This window comes from Mustela erminea, chromosome 3 (genome assembly GCF_009829155.1).
Source record: "Mustela erminea isolate mMusErm1 chromosome 3, mMusErm1.Pri, whole genome shotgun sequence".
Taxonomy (NCBI): domain Eukaryota; kingdom Metazoa; phylum Chordata; class Mammalia; order Carnivora; family Mustelidae; genus Mustela; species Mustela erminea.
This window is the reverse complement of record NC_045616.1, coordinates 131,272,940-131,295,395: the sequence shown is the minus strand read 5'-3', so window position 1 is coordinate 131,295,395 and position 22,456 is coordinate 131,272,940. Positions and strand designations below refer to the sequence as shown.

The 22,456-nt window shown below is 37.7% G+C and overlaps 2 long non-coding RNA genes across 2 annotated transcripts in view; one reads left to right on the top strand and one right to left on the bottom strand.

Moving 5' to 3' along the window:
• Positions 1-22,456, top strand: part of LOC116586932 — an 81,327-nt gene that overhangs the window by 23,639 nt on the left and 35,232 nt on the right. The gene's annotated exons all lie outside the window — the stretch shown is intronic.
• LOC116586931 overlaps positions 1-22,456 on the bottom strand; it is a 61,690-nt gene that overhangs the window by 6,879 nt on the left and 32,355 nt on the right. The window contains exon 2 of the long non-coding RNA XR_004284210.1: positions 20,689-20,744. This is a non-coding gene — a long non-coding RNA (uncharacterized LOC116586931). The remainder of the gene's footprint in view (positions 1-20,688; positions 20,745-22,456) is intronic.

Sequence of the window (22,456 nt, the reverse complement as noted above, 5' to 3'; positions counted from 1 at the left end):
TCTCTCTCTCTCTCTCTTTCTCTCTCTCTCTCTCTCTCTATATATGGATTAATTAGCAAAATGTCAGTCCTTTTGAGTAGATCTTGCTTATGCTATGGTGTGTCCTCTCATTACTCAGTTCTCCTTCACTGAATTCTATTTATCTCTATTTGAAATAGTCTGAAAACATTGTTTTCACATTTGTCATTTCATTTGTTAAATATCATTAACACATGAAGGTTGCCTCTGTTTTTTCCTCCACTGACCCAAGATATTTAAGAAAACATATTATTCTATTGCATTTGTTGATTCATCATGGTACATAAGAGTCTAAACTTAAGTAGTAAGCAAAACTCTTCCTCAGTGAAAATGTCTCCCAGTTGAAAATTATTGCAAAGGAGAAGGATAGCTTTTATATCTGGAAACATATTTCAATATAAGTATAAGGTCAGATATGGAGTATTTATTGTCATTTTCACATTAAGACAATATCTACTATTGAAAGACTTCTTGGGGCTAAAATTCCAATCATGTAAATTCAGTATTTGGTCACACTGGTAGCTTTGTCCTTTTGTCCTTCATTGCTAAGCAACCAAAGAAAGTGGTTAGGTAATCTTAAGAGTGTGGTATAAATCTGCTTGGCTTTGTTTTATTTTAATTATGCCTAAAGAATTACATATGTGAGCAAAACAATTGTGGCTAGAACTTAATTAGCACATCACATATGCCAGAAACTGTACATGCACTGTTTTATTTAACCCTCACTTTACTTATGGGGGTCAAGTCCCAGACCAATATTTTACTCAGTATTTTATGTTCAAAAGTATTTGACGAGGCTTGGGTACCCTGCTTGACTGATGTAGGGATGCTATTGTTCCACCAGGTCACCTTTCAGGACTGCAGCACTCATTCCCCCAATTGCTGGGGCCTTGAGCTGGAGACATCATCCTCCTGAGGCCGCCCACTCAGGCTTGCTAAAGGGAGCTGCCTTGTCAAACTAATGTCTCTTTCCTGGGAGCAGCCTATATCTAATATTCATTAAAGCAGATTTGGGGCAATTCTGAAAAGGATCCCAGCTCCAGGGCTTTCCAAACAATCCAATGAAACCTTTATTCTAGTTGCATCACAGTTCTTCTTCTTTCTTAAACCAGTGCTTTTTGGCTGAGAGTGATTTTGAACACCACCACTACCACCAACCCCCTCCACCAACCCCCGCTTCCCCCAGTGGACATTTGACAAAGTCTGGAGATACTTTAGAATGTTATAGAAACGAGAAGCATTTGCTACTGGCATCTAGTAGGTAAAGGCCAGGAATACGGCTAAACTCTACAATGAATGCACAGGACATTCCCCACACCAAATAATTCTTTTTTCCAAATATCAATAGTGGTGAAGTTGAGAAAACACTGGCTAAAATCCACAGATCTGGTTCCTATTAGCCTCCCTGATAAACCTTTTGCACTCAATTCTTAGTCTCAAAATCTTAGCATCAGGTGGGAGGTATCTGAGAACTGTGAAGCGATTACAGTGCCCTATGTGGTATTTGTGGTTATGATATCATTAGCATCCTGGGCTCTGAACATATCTGGCTGCTAAGGAAGAGATATACTATTAAAGTACATACTGGGACTTCCTAGACGCTAATCAAAATAAATTAGGAAAAGACTCAGTCAAAAAGTAATGATACACGTCAAGGCCCTAAGTATGTTACTTATGACTCCTTTCCCAAAGAGGAAAAAATATGCCAAAGATTAGGGGGACGGAAACTGTTGTGAACACCTTTTTCTCCCTTAAATGTTGCAAAATAGAGGACAAATGGGGAGAAAAGATTCTTCATTGTCAATGAAATTAGCAATTAAAATAACTCGTTAGTTTAGATAGTTGAAGAATGTGTGCCAAAACCCACGAGGGAGGACAATGATTGCAGATAATTTCTTTTTCAGACCTTTCAGCACAAACAACTGGAGATGGGTTATTTGGCTCTGAAGAGCCTACCATCAGTCCCTACTTGGAATGGCAGAGTCTGAGGCTGTGCATGGGCTGTATGAGAAACTGGGGCAGTCTCCATGCTGTAGAGTAACACAAAGAACAGAGAAACTCTGCTAACAGCTCAACTTTAAAAGAAGCAGGTTGCCAATGGGTTAACAAAGAGGAAAAATAGTTGTATCAATCCACCAGAGTCAGTTAAAGAGAAATAAATAAATCACTTCAACTACCCTCCTGCTCCAAAGAAATAAAATTCTGTGACATAAGAGTTCTCAGTAAACCACCCTGCTCACCCTGAAGTGGAGAGTGTGTATACATTTATACCACATTGATTGCTGAGGACACAATCGATGTCCTCATTAGTGTAGGGACGGAGTGGTGACATGCCCCAGGGCACAGCACACAGCAGAACTGAGGAGAGGCAATATACCTGAATTTAAGCTGCTTGTATCCTATCTCACTCTGCCTTTCTTCCTAAAACTATTTTTCAGGTATTGACTAAATAAGAAAAAATAAATCTCACTAAAAAATAAGTAATAAGTATCCTAAAATTAGGATATGAGAGCAACAATGTAAATAAGGCAAATGGCCAGATATTTTTCTTTATGAAGTTTTCTTTTTTCTTTGGGAAGGGAAATCTTTCCCAAGAACTTATGTCTACTCTTACTGCCAGAGAAAGGCCACATATCTTCCTCAATATGTAAGGGGAGCTGAGAAGTCAAATATTTTACCTCAAAACTAGGTGAGGGAGAAGGGGGTTAGAACAAGGATATGTTTGCCATATAAATGCAAACAAGACATGGCTGGGATCAAATTCCATCTCTGCTGTTTACTAGCTTTGTGACATTGGATAAATTACTTAACTTCTCTGTATTTCAGTTTTTCCTTCTTTAAGATAAGGATGATGATATTAATAGTACTTATTTCAGAGGTTATTGTCAAGATTAAATGAATTACTGCATAGAAAGCACTTAAAACAATACCCAGCATATTCTGTTAGGTGTTAGCTAATAGACTCTAAGGAACTCTATCTGGACTCTAAGGAACTCTGGCACTAAAATATTATAATTCCAAAAATAATTGTTTGATGATAAAAGATAGGATTTATGAGAAGTACAAATAATTTAGCTTTGCAGTTAGATCATCTGCTTAAAAATATTAAAATATTCACTTCTCAATAGAAGTGAACCAGTGCCAGTAAATACTTTCATTGGCTTAAAACTGTTTTTATTAGAGAAGAAATATGACTTGTATAGTTGGATGAACTCGAGCAAGGAGACTAGTGAACATTGAATGATTATAAGGATTTAACTTTACTCAAAAAACATCTGGAAAGAATCTCTTTAGGGAGTTGTTCTACCTTATTTTCCTTCAAGTTTATAAACTATAGTTAAGTTTTCCTAAGCAGGCAGCAATGTGTCCTGAGGGGAATTGTCACAGCTCCCTTCCCATAAGCCAAAGTTAACTCACCATGAAGTGCAAATTTATGAAGACTCTCTTCGTACCATGACCTAAAACTGAGGTTTATCGTAAAGAAAGAAGTCAGCTAATAAATAGGAAGACAAGTTCCTTCTGGATGAGAACTTACTGATGACTGAAATGAAAGCTTATATCTGGGTTAAAAATATATCTTTCAAAGTACATATGGTTCACTGATAGGAGAAGGTAATTCATAAATAAAAATCAGCAATTAAGGTTTTAAGAGAACAGAGGAATATTGGTAGCAATGCTTGAGAGGGAGAGATTACATGCTATAGGTTGATCAAAGAACATCCTAAGGAGATGGCATTTGAGTCTATTGTTAATGAAAGAACTAGTTTTGGACTGGAAGCATTGGAAGGAAGGGTATTATGGCAGAGGGAAAGAAGGAACAAGCACATGGGAAGGAAATTGTAGGATAGCCACTGACTAGACTTCAGGAACAGATAGAGTCATCTGCAAACCAACTAAGCTTAGGTAGGAGTTTGGATTTCATTCTAAACAAAATGGGAAACTGCTGAAGAATTTAAAGAGGAAAGCAATATGATCTGATTTGCATTAGTAATAGTAAAAATCACCTTGCCTTCCTGTAGAACAAATGTCAAAAGAATATGAATGATAGCAGGGAGTCTCCTGCAAGAGAGGACCCCATTGGTCTAGGGCAGATGTAGGTCCCATATGTCATACATACTGACCAGTCACAAGCATCAAAATGTGGGTGGGATTCCTGCTATATCAGGTGTTAACCCTTCAGTTTCTATATCCAGGGCAGTCATAGGGTGTCTCAGAGGAAAGCTCAGAGTGGCTGGCAGGGGCACCTGGCAGGCTCAGCACATGGCTAAGAGGCCATATACAAGCTTGCCAGAATTGCTTCAATATTTTAATGACCAGTACAGTTGTATATGTGAATTCTATCTGTCTCAGCCCTAGTCTTGGGTGGAGGTGATGGAGATGGTGAGAAGTGGTCAGACTGAGGATTTATTTTGGGGATAGAAACTATAAATAGACTTGCTGATGATTATTATAAGTAGGACCTATGCCTTATAAAAGTAAATGTGTTAAGACTTGGTGCTTAACATTCGTCATAAATTCTTCTAAAATACCTTGTCTCAGGGTGCCTGGGTTGTCCAGTCGGTTAAGCATCTGCCTTTGGCTCAGGTCATGATCCCAAGGTCCTGGGACCGAGTCCTGCATCAGGCTCCCTGCTCAGTGGGGAGCCTGCTTCTCCTTCTCCCACTCCCCCTGCTTGTGTTCCCTCTCTCACTGTCAAATAAATAAATAAAACCTTTAAAAACAAAATCTTGCTTCTCTTTTTAGTCTCAGTAAAGAAAATAATTTTTAAAAATAAGGGTTTTGTTTGTTTGTTTGTTTTTGTTTTTGTTTTTGTTTTGCCAACATGAGTGTTTATGGATTTGAGATTATTTTTACTGGATAATCATGTAGGGGTAGAGATAGGAGATACTGGGACAGACAGCAACTGACTTCAGTACAAAAACTAAAACATTATTTTTAACTAAGTATTGGTTATCGACTCAATTTCTTCTGATCAGTCTTTTTTCCTCTAAGTCAAATGTAAGAAGGAACTTTGTTTACTAAAGTTGCTAAAGCTTATTATTTTCTGGTTAAAAGATAGAATGCAAACTCCTGGGTTTAAAGAACTTTAAAAATGGTAGTAATTGTAGTCTTTTTATATTTCATAATTTTAAATGAAACATTTCTTTAGGACTCCATTTCTCTTCTTTGATTTAATGTGCATTTTCACATTGAAAACCACACAGTACTGAGTGTATACCAGACCTTGGCAATGAATTAGAGGATATAAATCAATCTGTAAGTAATACTGAAAAGCTTCAGAGTTTTATAAAGAAGCTATTTTCTAAGCTGGGCTAAGAATTTGAAAGGCACTTTTAAACAAACTTTCCTCATTCAAACTTTTTCCCCCATTTTAATTTTAACACTTTGTTCATTGATTTTCTTGGCAATATTAGATCATAAGAGCAGGATACCAAGCCATGATAAGTAATTCCATCTTAAATAAGTCACAAAATTCCCCTTGCTTCAGAGGTTGAGAGAACTCTAACCAGTAGAATCAGATTTTGTTCACCAAGTGGTTATTATTTAAGAGAAGTCCTATTGCCAACCTCATTGCTTTCAGCTAACTTAGAGGTCAGTGTCCACATGAATTTGAAAATGTAAAACCTGGTTGACAGCTGCCAAGAAAAATTTTGAAAGCCTCTTGTGTCTTGTTTTGGGGCACTGGGTGGCATAGTTTGTTCAGTAAGTCCAACTCTTGGTTTGGGCTCAGATGGTGATCGCAGGCTCATAAGATCGAACCCTGCCTCTGGCCCTGTACTCAGTGTGGAGTTTGTTTCAGATTCCCAGTAGCCCCTCTAACTCATGCTCTCTTGCTCTCTCTCAAATAAATAAATCTTTTTAAAAATAGTTGTATCTTGTTTTATATAATGGTTATATATGAAATGTTTCATATGAATCAAACTTAAGTAATATTCAGAATAAGAAAGGGAGAGTACTGGGGCACCTGGGTGGCTCAGTCATTAAGTATCTGCCTTTGGCTCTGGTCATGATCCCAGAGTCCTGGGATCGAGCCCTGCATCGGGCTCCCTGATCTGCAGGGAGACTGCTTCTCCCTCTCCCACTCCCTCTGCTGTGTTCCCTCTTTTGCTGTGTCTCTCTCTGTCAAATAAATAAATAAAATCTTAAAAAAACAACAAAAAAGGAGGCTGATAGCTCCATGATATGAGCAAGATGGCACAGCAGCTAGAAGCTTAACAGAACCAGGGAAAGAGCCTCCTAGGATCACTGCTGTATTAGTTTGTTGGGGCTACCATAATCAAAGACTAAAAATTGGCTGGCTTAAATGACAGAACTTGATTTTCTCACAGTTCTGGAAGCTGGAAGTCCAAGATCAAGGTGTTGGAATGTTTGGTTTCTTCTGAGGCCTTTCTCTTTAGCTTACGGAGGGCCTCTTTCTCACTGTGTTCTCACATGGCATCTCTCTGTGTGTAAATTTCTTTTTCCAATAAGTCATAGTGGATTAGGGCCCACCCTAACACCCTCATTTAACTGTATCTCTTTAAAGGCCCAATCTCGAAATACAGTCACATTCTAAGGTACGAGGGCAAGCCTTCAACATATGAATTCGGTTGGAGAGACATAGTCCCCAAACAGTTCATAACAACTGCCAACCTTGGGTTTGGGGAAGGCCGCGTGCATGCCCCAGGCTTCACTAGCTCAGGGGCAGGCAGAGCTTGCTTATGAAACAATAAGCCCTGATGCGGGAACAACTTCCTTGGAAACCAAGCTTGCAGTTAAAATACCACTTATCTCTGGCAGTCTGGAAGACAGTGTGCAGTTCTTTCTCAGGAAACAGCAGAGAGGAATCATCAGGGGTCCTGACCACTAGTGAACATTAGCAAACAAGGCAAACGCCCTGAGCTATGACAGCAGCCTCCAAGCAGCGACACATCCAGTAGCATAAGGGTAAAAATCTAACTGGCTGAGGGGGCTAGAACAAAACCTCTGACCTAGGAATGACCTCTAGGTACCCAAGAGAAGAGGTAAAACAAAAGAAAAATATCTGAGTAGGGACAACAGAGGCTGTGCACCGTGGAGAAAATAGACTTCACAGAATGAATTCAGCCAAGTTATTTAAATGAACTTTCATGAACAAGTTCTGGGGATGATGGATAGCATGGTGAGTATGGTTAGTAATATACTGTCTGTATACTTGGAGTTTGCGAAGAGAGTAGATCTCTCTCTCCCTTTTTTAAAAAAATATTTATTAATTTGACAGAGATCACAAGCAAGGGGAGCAGCAGGCAGAGGGAGAGGGAGAAGCAGGCTCCCCACCAAGCAGGGAGCTCAACATGGGGTTCGATCCCAGGACCCTGAGATCATGACCTGAGCTGAAGACAGCCACTTAACTGGCTGAGCCACCCAGGTGCCCCATCTAAGACAGTAGATCTTAAGTATTCTCACCATATTCATACATACAATGGTAACTATGTGAGGTGACGTAGGTATCAATTAACTTGATTATGGTAATCACTTCACAATATATTCATAGAGCCAATCACAGTGTACATCTTAAATATATACAGTTTTTATTTGTCAATTTATACCTTGATAAAACTGGAAAACAAAACAAAACAAAAACATGTACACACAGTTTTTCATAGCTATTCATAGAAGCTTTATTTTTACTGGCCCAAAAGTGACAACAATCCAAATTCTTACCAACTAATGAAGAGATGAACAGAATATACTGGTTCTTTACAATGGAATATTGTTTGGCAACAGAAAGTAAAGAAGTATTGAATGGATCTTGTAACATCATACTAAGTGAAAGAAGCTAGTCACAAAAGACCGTATTATGTAATATAATTTATGTGAATTACCCAGAATAGTCAAATCCATAGAGATAGAAAGATAATTACTAATTACTACAGGCTGAGAGGAGGAGGGAATGTGGAGTTACTGCTAATGAGCATAGGGTTTGTTTTGGGAGCAACAAAATGTGCTAAATTTACTTTACGGTGATGTTTGTACTATGCTACATATATACTAAATAAATTGAATCATACACTTTAAATGGATTATACCTCAATGCTATTGTTAAACTCATGAATTATAAGATAACGCAATGTTTCTATGTTAGCGTGTACCTCAAGACCTCAACTATCTTTTAAACTTCCTTACATTTGGCCTTCCCTTTAAAGATAAGAATACCTTAACTTTATTTCAAATATTATACTAAAATGCCCACTTTAGCACAATAATCGTGTTTCTTATGTTCGAATGCTGCCATTTTCACTCTCTCAGTGAGTAGAAATAATTCTGGAAAAGTCAAGTGTCTTAACATCATAATCAGAATGCTGATTATTCTTGAATTGACTGTTAAGGAAACTAGTCCAATACAGTAAGATTATTGGATTATCTTATTCACATTGCAATCTATTGCTAATGTAGGTTTGGTTAAATAGTGGCAAAAAAAATCTCCGTATTTGCTGCCCAATCAGTAAGTCATGTTATCTTCAGACTGGCTTCAGTATTATGATTCCTTTTTGTATTTAGTCGAATGAGCACCTTGTTTTTCACCATGTTCCTATTACAAGCCTGCCATTCTGTGAGTATTTACTTCCTGCATTTCCATGGCTGAAGGCTTAAAAATGAATTTAACCTTGAAAACAGCCATTAGAGTTAAGTGAACCAGTTCAGTTCAACAAACAAGATGTACAAATCATTAAGTGTCCAAAGTCAAGGGTGATGTTGACCAGATATTTGTTCTGCTTCCTACTAAGTTAACCAGCAATGTTCCCTGTTTAAAAGCCAGGACAAACAATGTTTTTAATCATAAGATCCACCCTGGCCCTGAGATCATTTTGCACATACAAAATTTAACTTTATTAACTATTAGCAAGAAGCCTCCCCTATCATGGCTCAATTCATCTTAATAAAGTCAGTCAGAATCTAAACAACTCAAAAATTACATGTAAAGAAAAGATTGTTTCCTACCAAGACTAATAAATGATTTAGATGTTACAGTCTTTCTGTGGGAGATGGATAAAATATGAAAAACAAACTAAAATGACCAGGAACTAGTAATGAGCTGTTAGCATGTAAAGTCATGCCAGTATTACCAAAATGGAGAGATAAGCAAAGAAAAGGAATAAAAATGATTCAGAAAATAAAGGGCTGATGCTGAGGGAAGAGATGTGAGTAGATGATAAATTAAAAGGGATCTATGTTTCTATCTTTCTCAGATGTAATTTGTGAATCCCAGAAAAAGGACAGTATACTTAAATTTGATGTTCTTGTCTTACATATCTTAAAATGTCTCTGTGATAGAAACAGAGTGATCTTCTGTAAGGGTTTGGACAGATTAATTCAATACATAGACATGGCCATTCCTTGGTTAAACCATGAAGGACTTGTAATTTATGTTTGCTTTCTTCCTTCTTTCTCATTTTTGCCTTCTGTGGCAACCTTCCCTTTACTTCAAGGGGGACCTGTCCTGAAGCCCCCCTGACATGCTTTTAGCACAACCAGAAGTATAGCTTCATCTTCATCAAGATGAACATTTATTCCTTTAGAACCTGATAATATCTGGAAGTTGGAAGTGATTTTTGGGTCCAAGGTAAAAGAAAAAACCTAAAAGATCCTACATTTGAAGAGAGCAAATTTGTAAATGAGAAATAGTGGATATCTAGTATTACACATCAATAACTGAAATGGGAGTGAGAGTTTAGAATTATCTTGGAGGAAGAAGGTCTGCTTTTACCCCAAGACAGCACTCTGGAAGAGATGTGAACTCTGTGAAGTTGGGCTTTGAGCATCTCTTTCTGTTTAGTTCCTTTATGTCCAAATAAGGAAAGTATTTTAGAAATACAGTCCTTTGGGTTTTCACGCTTTTTTCTATGGATACACCTAGAATTTGAAGTTTGTTTTTTAGGGATCATTTTGGACGCTGAGAAATAGACCAAATAGTTGGAGCCCCCAAAATTCACTTGTGTTCAGGATCCATCTAAAGAAGGTATTTAATATATCCTCAACTCTAATAGGATTTAATCTGAACAAAAAGTTGCTAGATTTTCCTTCCATAAAACTTGAATCAGAATTTCATCAAGATTCTAACTCATATTAAAAGAAATGCTAAGGAAACTATTAGTCAAACTTAGAATGTAGAAATTCTGTGACAAAAGAAGACTCAGATTATTAAACAGTTATATGGCATAAAAAAGGGAAAGGTGAGATATTAGAGATTAAAAAAGACTTAAAATGATATTTCAACCAAATGCAATGTATGCAACTCATTAGGATCCTAATTTGAGTAAGCCAATAAACCTCTATTTGAGATGAGGAAAATTGCAGAGACTGAACACTATAAAACATTAAGGACTTACTGTTGATCTTTTTAAGGTTCTGATAATGGTATTTTCCCTTTGTTTAAAAACAAGTCATTTCCAGTTAAATATTCATACTGTTTTTGTTTAAATATGATTTTAGTTTTTTATTTAAAACACTTGAGTAAAAACTTCTAGGGGAATAAAGAAATAAGAATGGTAGAATAGTAACAATCACTGAGGTCAGGTTGTGGTACATGGGTGTTCCTAATGCTATTGTGTTGATTTTATGTATGTCTGAAAGTTGCCTTAATAAATAATAATTGAAGTACCACTGTGCAAGAAATAGATTCAGGGATTGTATAGTCTTCATTCACCAAAAAAAAAAAGAAAAAGAAAAAGATACATTAATTTTGTTATTCCAGTTCTTTGGTTTTAGAGATCTGCAAAAAACAACCACTGTAGAATTCAAATATATGTTTTACAAAACTTTGCTTCCCTTCCCTGTAATTTAAGTTATTTTTAACTATATATTTGAAAGCATTTCCATCGCAGTTGTTTCTAAATTTACTATTTGTATTACTTGTAGTACGACTTACTATTTCAATTTACTTTAGTTTGTAAGTAAGAATAATGTAGTATTGTGTAAAGTAAAGTAGCTATTTTATTTAAGCCAACTAACAATTGATTTTTTTTAAAAGAATAAAAAGGGGTGACAACATTGCACTTTATTTGAGCTCTGAGATATGGCTTTTGTATTATGAGATGTGGCTGCCTTTAAAGACCACTCTGCCCTCACTGAAGACTCATTTCCACCATTTCTCAGCGACTCCTGTAGGACCCATCTTCATCCTTCATATCTGCCTCTATAAAACTGCAGGCCCTCCCTCCACCTTTCCTCAGATGTTTCTCACTAATGAACGTTTTCCTCATTGCAATAATCTAAATAAACTCATTTCTCTAATTGTCCCATCCATTTTTTTTCTTTCACAGGGCCTCTACTTGTTTGAGCTCCATTATCCTGGCCTTTTTAGCTGTTTACACATCAGTTCTAGTTATTATCAGACATAAGAAAAGATGGAAAACAAGCCCTCTGTGTGACCCCATCAACAGCAATAGCATAAAAAGTGTGCAGGTCGGGGCACCTGGGTGGCTCAGTGGGTTAGGCCTCTGCCTTCAGCTCAGGTCATGATCCCAGGGTCCTGGGATCGAGCCCCCCATCGGGCTCGGCAGGGAGCCTGCTTCCCTCTCTCTCTGCTTGCCTTTCTGCCTACTTATGATCTCTGTCTGTCAAATAAATAAATAAAATTAAAAAAAAAAAAAAGTGTGCAGGTCCTTTTCGCCAGACCTTCTCACAGTTGATATATTAGAATAGATTAGATTTGTTTAAGCAGACTGAGCCAACAGTGTGAAATATTTCTACTCAGAGATTAAGAATTGTTTTCTCTGATTTAAAGCAAATTTATTGGAACATGGTGCAAATGTTGAAGAACTTTTCTTTTGTGGTATCTGAGCTTTAATTTCAAAGTGGTTCTTGTTTTGATGGGCAGAAGTTTACCCACAAGCAGGGTTCTAAAGCCATGCTAATCCCTTTCAGTTGACAGTGGAACTTTCACAAAGTTCCTAAAGAAGCAAGATTTAGAAACACCTTACATTGTTCATATTTATCTGATCACTTTTCCCATGAAAATTAATTCTGTTTTTCCTCTCTTCAGTAGCCCCCAAAGCTCAAAATTTATTTGTTGAGTGATTTGAGAAAGGTTTCTCTTGATATGAATAATAATCCCAGTAAAGTCTTTACTGGGATTATTATTGCTCTCCTACATTATAGGAATGATATGAACTTGTATGAATATGTTTCATTTTAAAGTAGCAATCAGCTATATACATAAGCTTTTGCTTATATCTGCCATGCATACATTTAAATCTTTCATTTCCAAGGGATGAAATGCTATGCATTTGTCTTAGATTTTCATTATTAAATTTTGTTCATTTGCATTGCTATACAGATTAACTTCAGACATCAAAAGGCAACTTTTTTGGACAAATCTTTTAGATTTGCAATAATATATAAGGGAGAGACATTTTGATTCTTTCTTTCTCATCAACCTAAGTATAGAACTGGTTAGCATCTTCTCATCTTAGGTCCTTACTGTTGTAGCTGAGGCTAAACTGATCTAGTCCCTTCTTTCTTCCCTTCCTTCCTTCCTTTCCTTCTTCTTCTTTCCTTTCTTTGTTAAAGTACCAGTGACTTCTAGATCATGCTCAGGGAATTTCTTAAATGGCACTGTTTTGGACATGACATTCTCCTTCTTGGGAAGATCCTCCCTGAAGACTCAGAACTTAAGAAAGAGCCTATGCCTTTGACAACCACAGCCACTTTACCTCAGTCTGACCAGAACTATGGCCAATTTTGTTCCAATTTGGACTTTTATATATCTTTTTTTCTCCCTCTGGAATTGTCAGTCCTTGCTGATGAGCCACACTATCTGATAGTGCAGAGAAACCTCAGTTTTACCAACCACAGTCAATACCACACTTTGTATTTCTAGCCCAGATTTACCACCACCCTGCGCTTCTTTTCTGGTCTAATTTGAACCCAGTGGTATGCCCTCACTGGCATGTCCCTCACTCCTGGACTCTTGTCGAGTGGCAGAGTTTACCTAATGTATCTTCTGCCTGAATGTCTCTTCTTCTTTTGGATCCTCTTCTGTGGCTCTATACCCAGAAGCTTCAGACTTCTGGGTCTTGTGCCTTATTTCTGGATTTTTAAGAAGCACCCACCATGTTTACAACTCTGTCCTTCACATGTTTATGTTTCATTAATTTTTACATTTATCATCTCCAACCAAGATGCCAATTTCACCAGTTAGGAACTCTGACAGGTTCCTTAATATGAATATAGCTCACTAAAGCCTCTGTAGTAGTATTTCTTGGAAAAGTGACAGAAGGAAGTCTAGATTGCCATCAGGTATAAATTATTCTGCAGCAGTTCTCATATATGAGTCTCCTACTACAGTTCTCAACAACCGTGTGTTCTTGTTCACAAAATGTTGAAGGATAATAGCAGCTAACAATTATTGAGAATTTGCTAAGTATTAGGGCACTGCATGCTTTGCTGTATTGGACTTTAATAGTCCTGTGATCTGGACATTATTATCTTTATTTGACACATGAGGAAACTAAGAATTCATTAGTTAAGTAACCTACCCATGGTAACTCAGAAGGGATGAAACCCAAATTTGGAATCTGGCTGATCTCAAGTCCATATACCTTAATGCCATACCACTTTAAAAGAAGATAACAAGGATGAAAATTTCATCTTGTTCATGTATGCATCCATAGTCAGTGCCTAGCATGATACCTAGCTTAAGAAGTTACCAAATGACTAAAAATCAATCGCGGTGCAATTGGACTAGCTTATAAAGCCTTCTAATTACTGTGGACAGCTCATGCTTACAATAGTCATTGAACCTAGAGCCTCTCTCTCTAATCATTACCTTAGAATGTGCTTTGGTCTTTAGATTGTAAGTACTGTGACCCAATGTACCTATGGTAGAATTTGATGCAATTCATTTCTTTGTTACCTGGAATGAGATACTAGAGTGTGCATTATCCATATACTGTTACACACCTAACAAATTCTCTCTCCAAAATGTATTGGCTGTTTCCTCCAGCATCACGTATTGGAGGATTACTCTGGGCTTGTTCAGTATCCATTCTGTTTCTCTACATCAGACAGGTCTACTTCCAGTTGGATCTGGGGAGATTTTAGAATCCTAGCTCTATACCTCAGGCTCTGCCTATGTGATGTCAACAACTCTGTGACTTCCCACTGTCATCCACAGCTTCAGACCCTGTGCCAGTCCCATAGACTCTCTCACGCCACTTGATAAGCCTTGAACATCCAATTCTGACTGGGACTGTCATCTCCTTTGGATCATCTGAGGTTTTTACTGCCATTCCTATACCACTGAACTGGTGCCCCAATAACCTAACAACCTTCTCCCTGGGTTTTCATGCCCTGTGTCTTCTCTTTGTTCTGCACTCTGAAGGCTTATATCCATTCTTTTTTTTTTTTTTAAGATTTTATTTATCTATTTGACAGACAGAGATCACAAGTAGGCAGAGAGGCAGGCAGAGAGACAGGGGAAGCAGGCTCCCTGCTGAGCAGAAAGCCTGATGTGGGGCTCGATCCCAGGACACTGAGATCATGACCTGAGCCGAAGGCAGAGGCTTTAACCCACTGAGCCACCCACCCAGGCACCCCTCCCTGCCCCCCCCTTTTTTTAAGATTTTATTTATTTATTTGACAGAAAGAAAGATCACAAGTAGGCAGAGAGGCAGGCAGAGAGAGGGGGGAAGCAGGCTCCCCACTGAGCAGAGAGCCGGATGCAGGGCTCCATCCCAGGACCCCAGGACCTCTGCCCATCCGAAGGCAGAGGCTTTGACCCACTGAGTCACCCAGGAGCCCCTAGGCTTATATCCATTCTAAGAGCATTTAGTTCTTTCAGTGATGAGGCAAGGCAAAAATATCCAAGTAAATGAAATGTGTGGATAGATTGGCTAGATTAAGTATGACACAAATATTAGTTCAGTTATAGCTGAAGTGCCTAGCACAGAACTTGACTCATACCAATCATTCAAAGAAATATGAAGAGTAAATGAATGAATATATAATTCCTATCCAACAATAAGCCTATCCATCTTCTATGCAGAGCAATGGATCACAGTCCCATGCAATCAGAAGTGGCCCACTTTGGTGTTATGTCTATGTGTTATGCAGGCAATTTTTTTTCTGAGTGTTTAAAATACCTGGGTGGCTCAGTGGGTTAAAGCCTCTGCCTTCGGCTCACATCATGATCCCAGGGTCCTGGGATCAAGTCCCGCATTGGGCTCTCTCCTTGGCAGGGAGCCTGCTTCCTTCTCTCTCTCTCTTTCTGCCTGCCTCTCTGCTGACTTGTGATCTCTGTCAAATAAATAAATAAAATCTTAAAAAAAAAATAAAATAAAATACGTTCCCTCTCTTTTACTTGTTGATATCTGAAATGTTCTTGACTTACAATCAGAGTTACTTGAAAATCCATGACACCGTATTATTTCCTGGGAGCAGATATTTCTCTGCTGTGAAAGACAAAACACAAGAGGCATAGGTGCCTGCAGGAAAGGGTAAAGTAACTAATGCAGAGATGAATAGCTAGGAGAAATGAGAATAGATTTTGCTTACTTCTCAATTCTGCCAGTAATTGGGGTAGACAAAATTTTCCCTTCTGTCCTTGCAGCATTTGGGGGAATCTTTGACAGAATGAGAAATGCTAAGAACTTTTAATGTAGGGCTAAGAGATGGGGATATAAAGCAGTGGCTAACAGAGGGATGAAATCATAGGGTCCAATGAACTCTCGTTTAAGTCATGTGGTTCTTAATGAAGGTTAGTTTCCAAAAAAAGCATATATCTAATTAAGCTATGCAAAACACTCTTTCTGCAGAATATTACATTAATCAATTTTCCTTTTTATCTGTATTATACTAAGCCTTTCTTTTTATCATTCATTTTACTTTTAGAACAATCATTTAGGATTCAAACAGTTTTATTGTGACTCATGAGAGACTTTGCATGGAATTTAATATATTTATTATTTCTTATTACCATTGTTATGCAGGTCAAATTATTAATTTTAGAATCATCGTGTAGCTTTAGAATATTTTGTAACTTGCCTGTGCTAGGAAAATTTTATTTGATGTGTTCTTTATGAAATCAGTAGATAATAAGGCCTAATCCTTTTTGAATTTTTATATTTGTTAACATTTCTAGAGTCTATTCATTGTTTTACATAAAATGAATAGAGGAATACTTAAAAGTGTAATGTATTCTTGGGAAATTTATTATGAACATCTGAAGTTCTGGGCAAGAGGAAAAAAAAAGTCTTTGGGATGTAGGCTTTATTTGGTAGGTTAATGAAGCTCCCATAATCCCAAATAAGAGATGGAAAAGAACATACAGGTAGACATATTTCTGGTAAAATTATTGTGTTTCTCAATTTAAAAAGAAAATATCCCAGCTTTTATTTGGAAAAAAAATTTATAAATGTCAGAAGTCAAAATAGCTGCAAGCTAGAATAAATAGTGAAATAACATCTATACATAAGGAAGAAGTGGTTGGAATGAGCAATCTTGAAGTCACCTAAAATTTCAGTTCCCTGTCATGATGGAAGGAAGATATTATTGGATGAGCGAAGAATTAGGGGGAGTATTAGCCACTTACCCTTCCTGATAAAATAATCACAACAAGGTTCTGACTGAACAACTGATTAAGCAAAACCAAGATCTCTAGCAAAAGCAATGCATACACATGGTTAACCCTAAAAACACAACATTAGAGTGACTGAGAGTTTGCAATATAAACGCTAAGTATTCACCAAGCAGAAGTGAAACCGAGACTTTGCGTTTGGGGGAAAATGTACTGAGTGAGGGAATCACAGCGAGCTAAACTGATAGTCTGGCCTGTGGGTTAGGATGAGTGGCAGTGAGGGTGAGAGGTGAGCTGTAGTAGGGGAAATAAACCATTCCCAAGGCACGTCTCTGGAGTAGGGAAGCAGTGAAGAAATAGAACATGTTGCTGAGAAGCAAACAGGGTGTATCTTGGTAAGCTTTGCCTTTAGTGTGTAGGATGTACTTTAGCACTTTTTGTAGAGCAGGTCTGCTGGCAACAAATTCTCTCAACTTTTGTTTACCTGAAATCCTTTTTTTTTTTTTTAAGATTAAAAAAAATTTTTATTTATTTGACAGACAGAGATCACAAGTAGGCAGAGAGGCAGGCAGAGAGAGAGGAGGAAGCAGGCTCCCCACTGAGCAAAGAGCCCGATGTGGGACTCAATCCCAGGACCATGAAATCATGACCTGAGCCAAAGGCAGAGGCTTAACCCACTGAGCCACCCAGTTGCCCAATTTACTTTTCTTTTTGAATAAAACCTTAGTAGGTATACTAATTTTCCCCCGGCTTATTACTGTACCGTGTAAAATTTGACAAAGCTACATAGTTTGTGAAATTTGGTGATAATTGATGAAGTGGCTTCTGCTATCTTTTTCCCTCAGGACTAATTGACATGACCTGCGTTGCATGGTAACATGTCACTTACATTGTAACAAAACAACCCAGCAGAGATGGGCCTGCCCTAGCTAAGACAGAGATATGTGTTTTTTGTATGTTTCGTGGTGTGTGTGTGCTTATATTTCTCGTTAAGATCATGAGCCCAGTTTATACTTTGCCAATAATGTAAGAAGTAGAAATGAGATAAGTGTGATAAAATTTCTAATTTACATCAATGATTTTTTTCTTTTTCTTCTTCTTCTTTTTTTTTTTTTTCTAAGTAGGCTCCATGCCCCAGAATGGAGCCCAGCTGGAGGTTTCAACTCACAAATGACCATGAGATCAACACCTGAGCCGAGATCAAGAACTAGAGGTTTAACTGACTGAGCCATTCAGTTGAATAGGGTGTTCCTATTTCAATGATTTTTAATAGCACTTCTTCAGGTGGGGCCAAACCATGCAATGCTTTGCAGGGCATTGTAAAGATGGAATATTGTCTACTTGAAATGAGACACCATTAAGGAGTTTTAAGTTGGGAGTGACATGATCTGATTTATTTTATAACAAAATCACTAGGAAAGGAGAACTAATTGGAGGAGGACAGGAGTAGATGCAGTGAAATCAGTCTGGGGGCCTTTGCTGTAGTCAATGCCAGTTTTGTAGGTTAAACTACGTTAGTAGCAGTGAGATGGAGATATGTTTTGGAGTTAGAACCAAGAGGACTTGTTCTAGAAATGGATGTGAGGAGTGAGGGAAAGAAAGCTAAGAATGTTTCTCAGGTTTCCAGCTCTAGGAACTGTGAGTTGAGGTGGCATATATTGAGAAGGGAATAGAAGACCATTTTGGGGAGAAATAGAGTTTCAAAGAATTAATTAAGTAGGTTGTTATATAGATATGATTGTGGGGAATGGCCAGCAATCCCTGTACCCACAGATGAAAGATTACTCCAAACTTTGCTGTGAAAGAGAGAAGGCAAGGGCGTCAATGCTCAGAGATGGAAGACCCTTTACTCTTCTCCCACTTATATTGGTCCTTCAGGATATCACAAATCCTTATTACGGTTTCCCAAGTACCTGATGTGTGACAAGGGCTCCTATTGAAACTAGGAGAGTCTGTTTACAGGAAAGATAAGATATGGTAATCTGTCTGTTCTACTAAATATAGCCTAAGGGACAATGCATTCATCTCTCAGATCACAGGGTGGCGGTTTGGGCTAAAAAAGCTTGGGGAAGGCAGCTCCCTGCGGCATTCCAACCACTGAGTGGCTACACAGGCCTTGGCAGTCCAAAGGCCTCCACTCTTCTCTGAAACCTTCCTTTGCCCCCAGTGGCCTCCACGTTACATTTTAGCAAGCCAGGTATTATGGCTGATTTCATGCTCTACATTAACCCCAACATGGGTTGATTTTATGTGTCAACCCAACTAGACTAAGAGATATGTAGATGGCTGGTAAGATTATTTCTGTGTGTGTCTGTGAGGGAGTTCAGAAGAGACTAGCTTTTGAATCTGTATACTGAGTAAAGAAGATTGTTTTCACCAGTGCTGGTGGACATCATCCAATCCACTGGGGAGCTGAGTAGAACAAAAACATGGAGGGAGGGCAAATTTCTGATCTGCTTGAGCTGGGACACCCATCCTCTCCTGCCTTTGCACAGTGGCACTCCTCATTATTGTGCCTTTGGCCTCGTACCACAACTTGCATCATAGGCCTCCTAGTTCTCAGACCTTTGGACTCGGACTGAGAATTAACACCGCTGGCCCTCTGGTTCTTAGGCCTTTGGGTTTGTATTGGAACTATACCACCAGCATTCTTGGGCTTTCGGGTTTCAGCTGGTAGATGGAGGAGCTCTCAGCCTCCATTATAGTGTGAGCCAATTCTTCATAAGAAGCAACTTTCTATATATCTATACATATCCTAATGGTTCTGTTTCTCTGGAGAACTCCAATATAGTAGGCAAGTGGATATTCAAGTTCGGAACTGAGAGATCATGCCTACGTTGAACTAAAATCTGGAAATCATCAGCATGTAAATGGTACTTAAGACCACAAAGTGGATGAGATCACCTCAGAGTCAATTCTAGAGAAAAGAAAAGGACTCAGAAGAAGGACTGATGATATTATTCAAATCAATATCTTAGCTTTCTTTTCAGTTTCATTGATATATTATGTCAATAAGATGCTATTTTAGTTATAATTGCTCTAAAATAAGTCTTTCATACTGTGAAAAGAAGTCATTACTTGTTACTTTTCTTTTTAAATTTTTTTTTGCTTTTCATCTGTATTTTCTCACATATAAACTTATGTATCACTTTACGAAATAAAAAACTTCTTGATATGTGACACTAATTTTGTGAATGTTATAAAAAGTATATAAAAGTATCAAAATAAATAACATAAAAAAGAAATAACATTGATATTTTGTTTGATATCACTGATTCAATTGTTGCGCTAGAGAAGTGATTAGAGCTTGTCCAGCCTATCAAGTTGAGAATACTTACAAAGCCTAAAATTGGGTGAATGGTCAAGAAATGGCCCAGAGAGATGTGGTTCTGGTGAAGGGGAGGAAGCACAAGGTCAAATGAGTTGGTATCCACTGGCTAGGTAACTTGCCCCATTTCCAGATAGTTCCAAAGCATTGGAACCATTAAAGGAAAAGCCCATAATTTACATTTGGAACTTGATTTAATATGTACACTGTGACTATTTCTGAGAACAGGTTTTAATTTTTCCTCTTACCTTTTAAAAGCATGAAAAGTCATCGTATCTCAGTGGATTAGAAAATATTCAAGCTCTGCTCTGAGGAAGGAACACTTCTTTCCCACCTTATCACTTCCAACTTGAAATTTGAAGTGTGATATTCAAAAAGCCTGAAGCTACTTATAATCTTGCAAGTTCTTGCTCTCCCTGTCAGTACCTTTGTGCTTGCAGCTCTCTCTGCCTGCCTTACTCTATTGCCATCTCTTTTGGTCTGGCTAAACCCACTCATTTGTGAAAACCCAGCTCAGAAATCTCCCTCCGTAGGAACCTCCTAAGCCTCTTCCTGTTAAGGGCCTGTTTTGTGTGCTTCCCAGCTGTCCCATATTTATCTCTCTCCCAAGTATGGTAATGTGTTGTAATGACTGCGTGCTTCCTTGTGCCCTTCACTAGAGTATGACCTCTTGGAAACTCAAGGAGGGTCTCTTATCTCTGCATCCCCAGCACCTAGACAATGCTCAGCATAGATCAGACATCCAATAAATATTTGTCGAATCAATACACAGCCAATCTACCTTCTTAAGAAGAATCTTACTTACCTGAATAAAGAGTTAAAGCATTCTCCAAATTTCACACTTTAATAGGACTTGTAACTCTGAAATGTAAAAAAGAGATTTATAAGTATAAGGGTTGAATACATTAGCTTAAAATTCATTTTCTCCTGACATTGACTTGGAACTATTTCTAAGAGAAATACATGTCAGAGGCTTATGGAGTGTGAATAGGACAGTCATTTAAAACCTAATCATTCTTTCCACCAGATTCTGAAGCTGATAATAGATTTTAGAACAAGGAGGCTTGTTGTGGTGGATAGAGTGCCATGCTCTTCAGATAGAAGTGAATCAAAAATGTGGCCTTTGGGACACACTCACTGCAGAAAAAGATCTCTCTTTCACAATCTGGAAAAGATGTTCTAAACAGTCAGTAGACACCAAAGGTATGAAAAAGAGCCTCCAAGCACAGAGAAAATAAATTATTTGTTCCACTGCTATATCTAGTGTTCTCAGGAACTTGAAACTTGAATTTTGTCTAAATATAAAACACATGGCAAAGCAGGCCTTCTTAGTTGTCTTTCTCTGGCATTTTGTCAGGTTTTGCTGGAAGAGAGCATCTCCTATTATCTAATGGAATTTCCCCTAATGGAACCTGGTACAAAGATGAAACCATACTTTAGTATACTGAAGAATAGGAACAATATATTTTTTTTAACTCAGAAAAACTAATACATTGTTCCAGTTAAGTTCATAGAATAATAGAGTATCAAGTCTTGAAGGCAATTTCAGTGTTTTCATATTCAACGTCTTGATTTCAACAATGAAAAACATATTAAGGACGTGAAGTAACTAGATCAATGTCCCCAAAACTGTGGCATTCTAAGGGCATCAGACATGTAAACAAATAATAAAAAACATGATAAAATACATGATATAATTGAAAATAAATCAATGTTAGTTACTAGCACTGTACTTTTATTTTGTAAGGAAAATATCTCTTTATCTATGATGGTAATCATCATAATCATCATGAATATCTTTACTTATCAATGATAAATATTTTGGCACATGTATACATGGAAAGCAGGGTTGTGTTGAATTGCATGTTCAATCTCTGGAAAAGTAGATGAAGGCATTGAGTTAGGAAATGGGGAAAATATTCAGATCACCAGCTTGTAAGTTCCAAGGATCACTAAACCATCACTTAACCTCTACCTTTGGGATGGATGATCCTGAAAACAGTATTAGACAGTATAACTCTCATTATATTTCCACAATTAATGGAGCAAATGTCATAACCCCACCAATCAGGAAATCCTCCATATACTCACCATGTATCTAAAATAATCTCTTCTCTTCGTATAACAGTATAACTCTCATTATATTTCCACAATTAATGGAGCAAATGTCATAACCCCACCAATCAGGAAATCCTCCATATACTCACCATGTATCTAAAATAATCTCTTCTCTTCGTATAATTTCTACACAAAAGCAAAATAATACTAATGAATAGTGATGAAATGTTATTTCTAATAAAAGTCTTTTGCATAATTACTCTTTTGATCCTCATAAAAAGACAGAATAGTACTTATATTTCCTTCATCTTTACATGTGGAATCCTAAGGCTGATGGTTAAATGACTTGCCTAAGAGTTGGTGAGGGCTGATGTCATGAGTCATGGAGAAAAGGGCAAGTGGGCTAAACAATACTTCCCCATGGGAAAGAATAGGGAGCCTTTGATCCAGGTAAGGACCAATGTTTAATAACATGGGCTACTAACTCTACTACACTGAAGTTTTTAAAAGAAGGA